The sequence below is a fragment of the Carlito syrichta genome, unplaced genomic scaffold (genome assembly GCF_000164805.1).
Source record: "Carlito syrichta isolate Samal-C Ts95f unplaced genomic scaffold, Tarsius_syrichta-2.0.1 Scaffold306694, whole genome shotgun sequence".
NCBI lineage: Eukaryota > Metazoa > Chordata > Mammalia > Primates > Tarsiidae > Carlito > Carlito syrichta.
In genome coordinates, this window is record NW_007250790.1 from 397,715 (window position 1) to 411,021 (window position 13,307).

Below are 13,307 nucleotides of genomic sequence, written 5' to 3' on the forward strand. Positions count from 1 at the left end.
TTTCTTTCAGGCATATTATCTTCTGAGAGATATTGTCTCTGGGTGTGGCAATTCTGGCCATCTTCTGCTAGGAAGCATTATCCCTCCTGTTTAGAGCACCAAGACGTGCCTATGGAACATAAACTGAACACTTTCTCCAAGAAGTATCAGTTGTCAAAGTTAGCTCGTTTATTTAACATGGAATGCTTTTTATACTTGAACTTGTTGAATGTGAGTAAATTAAATGAGATAAAATGTACAGCACTCTGATGGATGGCAGAAGGTATAAGGCATTTCCTTTCTGTGACCCCATGCCTGAGATCCTTTCCCTCCACTTTACTCCTGGGAAAATGAACAACTAGTTAGGTACTCAGAAAATAAATAATGTTAACAGCAAAACACCTGAAGGGAACATTACACTTACTTAGCAGGCATCATCTTCATGTGTTTTGCATTTGAGGCCTTGGATAAAAAGATAGGAAAGGGGAAAAAGAAAATACAAATCACTTAAACATAGAGCTTTCCCTTATAACAGGAAAGCAGAGATCATGAAAATTAATTAATGCTATATCAGTTATACATAACATAAAAAAGGAAAGATTCAATCTGCCATGAATCCTGTGCCTTGCTTCAACAACCTTTGTTTCTTTTCTTTTCACTTCTCTTTTCCTTTTGTAGTGGTCTAGATGGGAAGAGGAATGAGTTTTCTGACAAATTTAGATTTTGCAAACCTGTGCATTGATGAAAGTGCTATTGAAACACATTGCCAAGAAGGATTTTCAACACACAAATGTGTCATTTCCTTTCTTTGTGTATTAGATGCTGAAATACTATGAGATAAAGATTTTAGATTTCAATTGTAAAGAGACAGAAGTGGATAAATCAGTGCTGCCTTCTTTAGGATAAACGGTAAAAAGGTTTATTTTAATGTTCTCTTTTTCCAAAATTGCTTCTATTTATTGAGTGTGTCTACTCTGTGTGTTTGTATGAGACAGGTGATATTCTTGTATATATTTTCAATAATTCTAGTAGTGATACATTCTATTTTTGTCTATCATCAATAAGTTGGTTTGGTTGTTTTCAGTGATTAGAAAATAGAGATTTCTGCAAATTTTTCATGAGTGAAAAATGTATGTGTGTTCACAAACATGAAATACACTAAAGACTTAGTAGTTTGAACTAACAAAAAGCTTTTGTTATATAATTATGTATATCTTTTTGAAAATATTGACTTTATTGAAAGTATGATTTAACAAATTTTGGTTATTTCTCTTTCCTAACTTTTCATGGAGTATTTTTGGTTTTAACTTAATACCTTTTATTATTTTATTTGCTCATATAGCAAATATTGGCTGGGTATCTACTATATGTACTTCATGGAACTAGATGTAGGGAAAAAAATAAAAAGAATAAAATACACTTTCTAGCTTCAGGAAGTGCATGGTCTAAAGTGTATACCCAAAAGGCATAATGTAATTTGCTATAGATAACTACTTTAGAAATATGGGAGAAGCCAAAACTACTTAGAAGGAAGAAAGGAGTATTAAATAAATCTTCATGGAGGTGCTAGAAGTTAGGTTAATCTTGAGGAATGGGTAAGATTTACACAGCATAAATCTCATTGACGATGTAGAAATTGTGATAGGAAAGTCATTGAGCTGAGTTTAAGCATGTTGTATGCAGTGATTAGGAGATTTATGCCATGGAGAGGAGTTGATATTCTAGGAGTACACTGCCTGCCTATGCTCATATCACAGTTCTACCACTCTTTACCTGTGTAACATTGACTAGTTATTTAAACATCTTAGGTCTTGGTTTTCTAACATTTCAAGTAGAGAACACGCTACCGTGTACCTCATGAAGCTACTATTAAGATAAAATTCTAAAAAGTTAATTTTTTAAAAAAATGTTTTTAAATTTAAATGTATTTTAAATTTTAAAATGTATTTTGAAATACTTGTCTTTCCTATATTGATGGTTTTCTGTGTACTAGGCAATTTACAAAAAACATTTTTGGTCCTAAAATAATTCTTTAAATTTATATTATAATAATATTTTATATATATATATAAAGAAACAGCAATTCAAAGAAATTAAAATATTTGCCTCAGGTCTCACAGCTGGATAATCGCCCAGCCAGTAATCCAATCTAGATTTCAGATTTAAAAATTGGTGTTCTGTTTTCTTTGCTACCAAGGATGAGTATTAGTGGCATCAGGCACCATAAGGATGTTTCATTTCTTATAAGGATTCTTCTTATAGTCAGATGTCATAAGTGTAAAGCTTTTGTTTTCACAAATAATATTAACCCAACTTTCATTTTATATATGTTTCAACTGTTCTTACAAAAACAACTCAATGTTTTTATTTTTCAATAATAAAGAAGTTTACAGGGTTGCTGTTTATTCCAAATGTTAAAGATGAAATTGACCTTCAGAATATGATGACAAATCTAAATAGGGAAAAATCTTAGAAGAAAAAATACACGACATATGAGGGTGGACCCAGAAAAAAAAATTTTTATTTATAAAAAATTGTGTATTTATTCTTACATGTTTAAACTTCAGCTACCTTCAAAGTACTTTCTGGTTGATGTAATATGCAAGATGCTTTTTCTACTGCTCAAAACAGTTTTTGAACTCATCAATTTTGATGGCTTTTAGTGTTTTTTTTCTGTTTTTTCTTTTGTTTTGTTTTTTCACCTCTTCCACGTTGGTAAAACGTTTGCCTTTGAGGACTTTTTCATCCAGAAAAACAATGAAATAAAAAGTCACCTGGGTTGAGATCAGGTGATAGGGAGGGTGGGGCATTGGGGTCATGCCAATTTTTTTGGTCGAAAACTGCTAAATACTCAGTGCACTGTGGGCAGGTGCATTGTCATAGTGGAAGAACCAGTCACGTTTGCCACACTTGGGATGTTTCTTCTGCAAATTATGACACAACCTTCTCAAAACTTCCAGATAAAATCTTTGGTTGACCATTTGATATAGAGGAACAAGTTCCAAGTGTACTACATGGGGCCCACCCTCTAAAATATAATTCTTGTTTTTATGTGGTCCTGCTCTCATATATACAAAGGAAAATGGAAAATGTATAACATATTAAGAGCTTATTCACACACACACACACACACACACACACACACACACACACACACACACCCCTAAAAGAAAGCTCCCCTGGGGATGCACAAGCAATGAATTGTGAATTAAAATAGATAATAACTCAAGAGAAAAATAAATGACAAACAATTACATAGAAATAGCTCTTCTACACTAATAAAAAATGAAAGTGGAAGCTACATTTAAGTATCATTTAGTTCTTATCAAAATCTAAGTGGCTTTAAAATAAACTTTATTCACCAATAGTGGTGAGCTAGGTTTAAAACTGACATACTCATATATAATTGGAAAATTTATAAATTTACTGATTTTTGAAAGAGTACTAAGGCAGATGATACCAAGAATTTCAAACTAGTTTTCTTTTTGCCTGGTAGGTCAAAATATGATGAATTATCCTCAAGAAACATATCGAAAGAATAAAGCTAAATTATGATGATATTTATATTAGTGAAACATAAAATTCTTTTTAAAAGTTTTTTAGTTTAAAGATATGGGGTACAATTCAGTTAGGTATACAAATGTTGATTATGCAGGAACCTTTGTTGATAAAATGTGCCTCTCCCTCCCTTGACAGTTTCCCTCAACTACCAATCACTCCCACCCCATCCCCTACTCCCCCTCCCCAGTTCAAGTTCCCCTCATAAGTGAGAACATATGGTACTCTGTTCTTTGTTTCTGTGATAGATCACTGAGTATGAAAGACTCTAAATTCATCGAAGTTGCTGCAAAGTTCATTTGTTTGTCCTTCTTTATGGCTGCATAATATTCCATTGTGTATATGTACCACATTTTTTTAATCCAGTCCAACTTCAATGGGCAGCATGGTAATTTCCATGTTTTTGCTACTATGAATAGAGCTGCAACAAACATGAGTGTGCAGGTATCTCTTTGGTAGAATGATTTGAGTTCTTCCAGGTGTATTCTCAGTAGGGGGATGGCTGGGCCATCTGGAAGATCAATTTCTAGTTCTTTCAGAAATCACCACACTGTCTTCCAAAGAGGCTGCACTAGTTTGCATTCCCACCAGCAGTGTAGAAGCATTCCTTTCTCTCCACATCCTCGCCAGCATCTGTGGTTGTTTGTTTTATTAATGATGGCCATTCAGGGTGGACTCAGTGGCTCAGCCTGTAATCCCAGCACTTTGGGAGGCCAAGGTGAGTGGATTGCCAGAGTTCGTGGGTTCAAGACCCATCCAGGTCACTTGGTGAGACCTTCTCTCTACAATAAACCAAAAATTAGCCAGGTGTGGTAATGCGTGCCTGTAGTTCCAGCTACTTGGAAGGCTGAGGCGGAGGGATCGCCGGAGCCCAGTAGGTCGATGCTGCAGTGACCGGGAGCGTGCCACTGCACTCCAGACTGGACGATAGAGTGAGACTCCGACTCAAAAATAAATAAATTAATTAATTTTTTAAAATGATTTCTCTGATGATTAGTGAAGCTGAGCACTTTTTCTTGTGTAGTGAAACATCGACTTCTAAAAAAAGAAAAGTTAAACATAAAAAATTCTATTATAGAAAAATTGTTATAAAAATAAGATACATTTAATTAATGAATTACTATGTAGCTCATCATTTTACATGACAAAAAAATCATTTGAAGTATAAAAATACAAAGATGGGCCAGGTTTTCTGGCTTATGCTTGTAATCTCACTACTTTGGGAGGCTGAGGGATTGCTTGAGTCCAGGAGTTTAAGACCTCATCTCTACAAAAATTTAAAAAATTAGCTAGGTGTGGAGGCATGTACCTGTAGTCCCAATAACTCAGAAGACTGAGGTGGAAGAATCGAGGTCATAGTGAGCTGTGATCCTGCCACTGCTCTCTAACCTAGGTGAGAGAGTGAGACCTCAACTCAGAAAAAAAAAGGGGAGGAGGATGATTTTAAGGAAAATGCATAATACCAAATGTTACAGTCATGATGACATCAACTAGGGAACATGACTACATCTGCACAAACACATGTCCTAAGAAAAATTAAGGTTTTTATTTTTCCTGTTAGGATTGGTGGAATGACAGAAATTTTGTCCTAAGTTATCTTTAATATTGTGACAATGTTTTTATAATGAAAACAGAAAAAAAGTGTGTGGTTTCAGACAAGTAAACCTTAAAATGCTTTCATATGATTTTTCTGTTGCAGCCTCTGTAAACTTTTCACGCATTTGATGAAAAGCTGATGTTACAGAAATGTGTTTCACTTCTCATGAGAACGTGCTTTTAATAGAATATACACACTTAAAAGATTTCACAATCTTCTATCAACACATTAACATTTGATAGAAAAATAAACTTTATGTGAAGTTACTTTTCTCCTAACTTTGAAAATGATATTTAAAGGTACACTTGAATTATATGAATATTCATTAGTTGCTGACAGCCTCCATGTGTTTGTACAGGATAAAGAACTGACATAATCTAATCATTGTAACAATAAATTCTTTTGAGGCAAAGTAGCAACACTGAGGCATTTATTGTTAAAATATTTTGTGTTTCAGTTTGCTTGTTACATGAAATTCAGAGAGAAACATTTTATATTCCAACGTGTAATAGAAGAGTTTTTAAAATTCTCACATTAGTGAAACACAAACTTTGCTTGAAGCATAACCAAGATATAAAACCAGTCATCTTGAAAATAATCTTGCCTTTCATTTATTTAAAGTAATTTTAAATATTGTATTATGTATGTAATGAGCACCTCCAGGGAATCTCCGGTCACTGAACCAAACAGATAAAAATCCTGTATCATGGATCTGACTTGGATGAGAGAAGATAGACAGTAGGTGATATAAATAAGGAAAACGTATTTTCTATTAGATGGTGATATATTTCGGGGCTTGGGTGCAGGGGTGGGAGGATTAAGCCAGGAAAAAGAAGAGAAAGCAAAAGGAGTAGGTTGTAGGTTGAAATCTGATGCCCAAGAAAGGTCTTCTATCTTGAGAGTGAGATTTTAGTCAGCACCTGGGTGAGACGGAAAGTATTTGAGGGTTTTCAGCAGTTTTGGCTTACTTTTTAAAGAGAATTCCACCCTCTGGAGCTTGTGTGGAAAATGAAATGGAGGGTACAAAAGTGAAGCTGGGAGTGATAGTTAAGGAGTTAGTAAAATAGTCAAGGTGAGGAAGGTGAGGGGGCTTGGATGGGATGGTATTGGGGAGGTGATGAGAAATAGCTTCTGCATAGGGTTTGAGAACAAACCAAGAGGATCTGATAAGGAATTGGATATGGAGGATGAGAAAAGGCGAGGGACAAAGAAGATCCCTAGGTTTGGGCCACATTAGATAGCTGAGTAGAGATGTTGTTAAGCAGTTGCTCATATGGGCTGGAGTTGATAGAAGTCTGGCCAAAGGTAAAAACCTAAGAGTCATCAGCCTTCTAGATTGCATTAAAATAATAAGGTTTATGAAACCACCAAGGGAGTGAATATAGGAAAGCAGACAAGAATATAACCCTGGATCCCACTGATTTTGAGAGGCTGGGGAGATGAGGAAGAATATCTAGAAAAAAAAGTAGAACTCCTTTCAGTGTACTATCTCAGGACAATCATCAGTATCTCTCTTCTCAACAAAAAGCCACGAACATGACCAGATTTCAAGGGTAGGCTCAAGGCCTTTCGTTTTTATTAATTTACTATTTATTGATCTCTCAAGATTCTGTTTTTGCTTCTACTGCACAAGAAAAACAACTTGAATTCCATGTGGCAGGTTATGAATTCCTTGCATGCCTCAAAATTCTTTTGTTTTGAGAGATGTGACCCTGACAACTTCTTGTTTTTCTCCTGCAGTGTCAAAAAGTTCTTCCTTATCTTTCATAGTCTTCTTCCTTTACTCACCCACTGAATGTTTTTTCTCAAGTTTATGTCTCTCATCTTTTTTCCTGAAAACAATATTTTTTCTACTCTTTGATTTTTTTGTCCCATTCTTTGTTAAAGTGCAACTTTTTCATGCAACTAATTTCCTTCTCTTTCTTAATGCCCTTGAATTTTCCCTTGAGTTCAATCCTACCCCACTGCTACTACCAAAGATGCCTGGCTAGGCTTGATAAAAATAAGATGAAATCCAAACATCGGCATAGAGTGGAAGGAACAGATCCAAGGAGGTCAGGAGTTGCTGTGCAAGGGAATATGGGTATTACAGGTGAGAATGATCTAGAATAAAGTCCTGACTCAGTTTAAGTGACTGTGCTATGCTAGTAATACCTAACTGTATCACATATTCTCTACTACATAATACATAGATGATAATAATAAGGGTTAAAATAATAAATAGATTATATAAATGAATGATATACCAATATTGAAAATTCTGGAAAAAGAAATGTTAGAAGACGCACCTTTGTAGCTAGTTAATTAAAACAAAAACTGATTCTAAGACTGAAATCTTGGTTTGGCCAGCATACAGGTAGTAGTTCATGCCCTGGAAGTAGATGAGATTTCCAGAGGGAGTATGAAGACTAAAAAAAAAAAAAAAAAAAAAAACAAGAAAACACACAAAAAAAAGAAAGAAAAAAAGAAAATGCCAGAATCCTATGATAGCACTGTCTAGAATGAACATGGTTTTTTTTTTTCTGGGAAAAAAATACCATTATTTCATGCAGTTCATGATCAACAAATCTCTGCTGGACATTGCCCAGAAAACAAACAGCACTTCCCATGATGCACCAGTGTTGCCAGAGGGGAATATTGTTCATTCATCATTCCACTCAAAATACTTTAACCTTTTGTTTTTCTTCCAGTCCCCCTATACCTGTCAGGGGTGTTATATAGACCAAATAAGGTCAGTTAGGCTAAACCACTCAGAGACATTTACCAGAGGTCCCCCCCCCAAGTTTAAATAAATCTACATCATAAACCACAGTTTAAAATACAGTAATCTATAAAATATTATCACCTCTATAAGCTGAAAAAAGATAGATCAAAGATTAGAGGTGGAAAGAAAAACAAAATCAAGCTTTTTCTCTATTTCAAATAAAAATAAAAAGGGAAAAATGTTTAACAAACAATGTATATCGTGTCACTAGCAATATTAATCCAGGGCACTACTGCCAAAGCAAAGAATAATTTTTTTACTTAATTTATATAGATAGTGACTTTAATATTATATTTGGGATAGGTATGAAAGCCAGATAAATGTATGCACTCAGGAAAATGAAAGAAGAAATTGATGAGTAGAATGCTATTATACCAGTTATGCCTCTCTAGCTTCCTTCTCTGTGCCCTATGCCCAGAACTCCTGCTTCCTTGATGCTGATCCACTCTAAGTCCCATGTTGTTTGTGTCTTCATGCCTTTTAACATGATGTTTTCCATCCTGGAATAATCTTACCTCAAATTTCTGCTCATTTTTCAAAACACTGATAAACTGTCATTTTTCAAAACACTGATAAACTGTCATCTTTTCTGTGTTTCTACCTTGACTACCTACTTTCCCAAAAAAGTCAATCACTCTCTTTAGTACCATGCCTATGCCTTTTATGTATGTGTGTGCGTATATATATATATATATATATATATATATATATATATATATATATATATCACACTGACAGGTAATTATTTATAAAGATTTCCGTCTCCTGCGTTAGTGCATAAGATCTTTGGTGTTTGAGAATATTCTAGACATATTAGCCTTATCATTCTGGCAATGTGCATAGTACTTGAAATGAGAACTCGATAACATGACGATATAATAACCATATGGATTAAAAAATAACATTTATGCTGCTTTATTGGGGCCAAGATTAGAACATCAGATTATCGTTCTGGAATCATCATTTTTTCCTTCTTTTTAGAATAATAAAGTGGTTGCTTTTTGTTGTAAGAAGCATTTATCTAGGCTTTTATAAGGGTTGGTAATACTTATATTTAAAGGATGAAAACACAGAAAGTGATTTGAGACATATCCCTCAAAATAATTTGAGCAATCTGCAACATTGCTGGAAGTCAATGTTTATTAAAGACATGTTATGACTGGGCACAGTGGCTCATACTTGTAATCCTGGTACTTTGAAAGGTTGAGGTGGAAGAATCACTTGAGCCTTGAAGTTTAAGACCAATCTTGGCAACATAGAGAGACCTCAACTCTACAAAAAATAAAATAAAAAATCTAGGCATTGTGGCACACGCCTGTAGTCCCAGCTACTTGGGAGGATAAGGTCGGAGGACTGCTTGAGTCCAGGAATTCAAGGGGTAGCGAGCTGGAGTTATGTCACTGCTCTCCAGCCTGGGTGACAGAATGAGACCCTGTCTCAAAAATACTGATACTAATACTAGTACTAATACTAATAAAGGCGCCGGGCTCCGTGGCTCAGCCTGTAATCCTGCGCCTTTGGGAGGCTGAGGTGAGTGGATTGCCTGAGCCCATGAGTTCGAGACCCACCTGGGTAGTGAGACCTCATCTCTACAATAAATCAAAAAAATCAGCCAGGCGTGGTAGTGCATGCCTGTAATTCCGGCTACTTGGAAGGCTGAGGCGGATGGATCACCGGAGCCCAGCAGGTCGAGGCTGCGGTGGCCAGGAGCGGCCACTGTACTGCAGTCTGGGCGACAGAGTGAGACTTCAACTCAAAAAAAAAAAAAAAAAATACTAATAAAGGCATGTTATTACCCAGATGGCTCAAAGGAAATATTGCAGAGAAAGTGACATAGTTTCTGTTTCTCCATCTAATTTTAGGATTCAGGTGGAACAGTGGTTCTCAAAGAGGACTGAGTGTTTGAAAATATATGAGAATGGAGTTTTGGGGGATGGGGCATTGTTTGCAGGAGAAGCAGTGACACAGTAATTAAGAGACATTATTGCCATTTAGAGGGTGACAACCAGGGTTGATATCCTGCCCAAGCAAGACATCTCAAATAAAAAAGAATTGTCTTAACCAAAAGACTAGTACTATATCTTTGGGAACTGCAGTGGCATGTGGCCAAACTTAGTTGCCAATTGGACCTGACAAAATGAAACAATAAAAAAAAAAATGCTGATTAGGAACAGGATAGAGAGAGAGGTCATGTCTCCATAGGATAACATAGTTTTTTAAGCTCAAGATTTGGTTGAGGTCCAAGGAAGCTATTAAAAGAATAAGAATGCAGAATACAAAAAAAAAAAAAAAAAAATCAGAATTATGGGCAAAACTTATTTTCCAAGAATTTCTCAATCAGAAGCAGCATACCTTTATAGTCTTATTATTCTCTAAATATCATCTTATTAAAAAGACAAAATCAAAACTAATATACAAGACTAACGTTTTACAAAAAATCAGGTCATTCATTTCACAAATATTTATTAAGTATATTCTAGGTTCTAGGTTGCTTGAGACTCTGGTGATATAATGTGAACAAAAACAGATATGGTTCCAACTGTCCCTCCTCAGTTCATATTCTAGAGATACTTACCAGATTCAAAAGATTTCACCTTTTTGCATAAGCATTCTTACCTGGTAGATAATCTGATTTTTTTCCTTTTTTGTATTTAATTGAAAGTGGAATCAGGATATTTCAAATATGAGGATCAAAGCCATAGTCAAACGTATGGAGAAGAAACCTGAAAGGAAAAGATTTCTGTTATAATTCATGCACTGCATAACAGCATTTTGGTCAATGATGGACTACATATACTACAGTGATCCCATAACATTATAATGGAGCAGAAAAATTTCTATTAGCTTGGTGACATTGTAGTTATCATAGGGCTCATAACATTGTAGTGCAAGACATTACTCACCTGTTTGTGGTGATGCCGGTGTAAACAGACCTACTGCACTGCCCGTCACATAAAAGTATAGCACATGCAATTATTTGCAGTATATAATATTTGATGATAATAACAATTATCTTACTGGTTTATGTATTTATTACACTATACTTTTTATTGTTAGAGTGTATTCCTACTTAAAAAAAAAAGTTAACTGTAAAGCAGCCTCAAACAGTTCCTTCAGGAAGTTCTCCAGATGAAGGCATTGTTACCATAGAAACTGACAGCTCCATGCCTGTTATTGCCCCTAAAGACCTTCCAGTCGGACAAGGAGTCGAAATGGAAAACAGTGATATGGATGATCTTGATCCTGTGTAGGCCTGGGCTAATGTGCGTGTTTGTGTCTTAAACGTAAAAGTTTAAAAGAAAAAATAAAATAAAATAAATTTTAAAGTACAAAGGCTTATAGAATAAAGATACAATGAAATAAATATTTTTGTACATTTATGTGGTTTGTGTTTTAAGTGTTGTTTCAAGAGTCAAAAGGCTATAAAAAAGCTTATAAAGTAAAGAAATTTATCAGAAACTGAGGTTAATTTATTAGGCTAATTTATTGTTGAAGAAATAAAATTTTTAAATAAATTTAGTATAGCCTAAATGTGCAGTATTTATAAAGTCTACAGTAGTATGCAGTAATGTCCTAGGCCTTCACATTCACTGATCACTCACTCACTGACTCACCCAGAGTACTTTCAGTCTTGTGAGCTCCATTCATCCACAGGAAGTACCTTACACAGGTGTACCATTTTTTATTTTTATACCATATTTTTACTGTAGCTTTTCTATGTATAGATATGATAAATAGTTACCACTGTATTACAATTGCCGGCGGTATTCAGCACATAACATGCTGTACAGGTTTGTAGACTTGGAACCATAGGTTGAACGATATAGCCTAGGTATGTAGTAGGTATACTATCTAGGGTTATGTAAGTACACTCTGTGATGTTCATATCAAGATGAAATCACTTAATGACAGATGTTTCAGAACGTATTCCCTTGACGCATGGCTATACATGCCAGGTATATATGATCATGTGCTTTGTGAATCCATCTTTTACGAACGGAGTTCAAAGCTAAAATGTTTTACTACATAGTTCTAAAGGCTTTAAACTATAGTTTTAAAATGAGTTTAGCTAACTGTTATTGTCATATGAGTTTTTTAAATTGTTAGGTTTCTTTTTGTTATTTGGTTTTCTTGGTAAGTAAAATAATTATACAAATCTAATATGGTATAAATTAAAAGGAAAGAAATGGGGGGAGAGTCTGTATCTGAATGATCCAAATTAGGTTCTAACAATAGTCCATTTTCCAGATAATAGCTTATTTCTTTTATTTTGCCTTTGCCTGAGAAAAGAGAGGATTTAAGTCTTACACCTCCCTCTTCAGCCCCTTTCACCACAGTAGTCAAATCCTTTAAAGAACACCGTCCCTGGACAGATCAGGATTCACAGAAACTAAATCTCAGAAATGGTGTATATACCAAGATTGTCATTTCAACTGCCAAACAAAGAACCTCCTTAGTAATATTAAAACAACATCAACAACAACAAAAAAACAAAACAAAAAACATTGACAGGAGTTGAGTCATCCCAACGTTTCATTGTCACGCCTCAAAGCAGGATAGACATTTGCATATGAATAATAGCTCTCATTTCCCACACTGAAATGGAGTTGGATGTACTGGTGCTGCCAGTGCAATCAGAACAGTGCTATGCTAAATAAGTAACTTGGCATTAGAGAAAATAAATGATCTACAGAATGTTGGCTTTATGTTAAATGTATCAATAAAATGACCTGAACTGTGTCCAATTTAAAAAGTTATATAATTTATTTTTTTATGGGAAATGTTTATTAAAATAGAGTCCTCAGAGCAGCTTCACCATCTCTTAAGAACTTGTTGGAATCTTGACTCCCACCCAAAATATCAGAAACTCTGGTGGTGAGGCTCATCATTCTCTTTTTATCGAGTCTCTAATGATTTTGATAGATGTTAGAAAGACATAGGCATAGATTGTGTCATAGAATATAGACTGTGCTTAAAAAGATACAGGTACATATTTGTGTTGCCCCCAACCTACAGTAAGAAAAGCCCTGGGAAGAGGGAGAGAAGCAAGAGGAAGAAAGAGAAAGACAAAGTGTGGAGGAGAAGGAGGGAAGTGGTGGGAAGGAAAGAAAGTAAGGGGGGGGGGAGAAAGAGAGAGGGAGAAAAAGGGAAATAAAATAAAAATTAGATTTATTAGGTTTTTTCTGTGTTTTCTACTCTAGTGATTAGACTTTGCTTTATCTTTGTAATGTGATAAACAGATGCCTTGGCAAGGAAAAATTGGCTCATCAAGCACCATTTAAAATAATCAATCCAGAATTTCTGATAAAAGATCACAGGAAATATTTATTCTAAAATGTACAAAACTATTTGTTCTCTTGGAAATCGCTTCAGCTGAACTGTTATTTTCTGTCACTTGGAAAATATTTT

At 35.0% G+C, this 13,307-nt stretch overlaps 1 protein-coding gene across 3 annotated transcripts in view; it reads left to right on the forward strand.

The window, feature by feature from the left end:
• Positions 1 to 655: 655 nt before the first annotated feature.
• The window catches only part of MSR1 (macrophage scavenger receptor 1), a 76,694-nt gene continuing 64,042 nt past the window's right edge, over positions 656 to 13,307 (forward strand). For 2 of the 3 annotated variants that reach the window (XM_008063263.2, XM_008063265.2), the window contains exon 1: positions 656 to 888. The gene's annotated coding sequence lies outside the window, so the exon portion shown is untranslated. Of the gene's footprint in view, positions 889 to 6,574; positions 6,665 to 13,307 lie in introns of those variants that run through there. The other variant, XM_008063267.2, reaches the window with a different exon arrangement.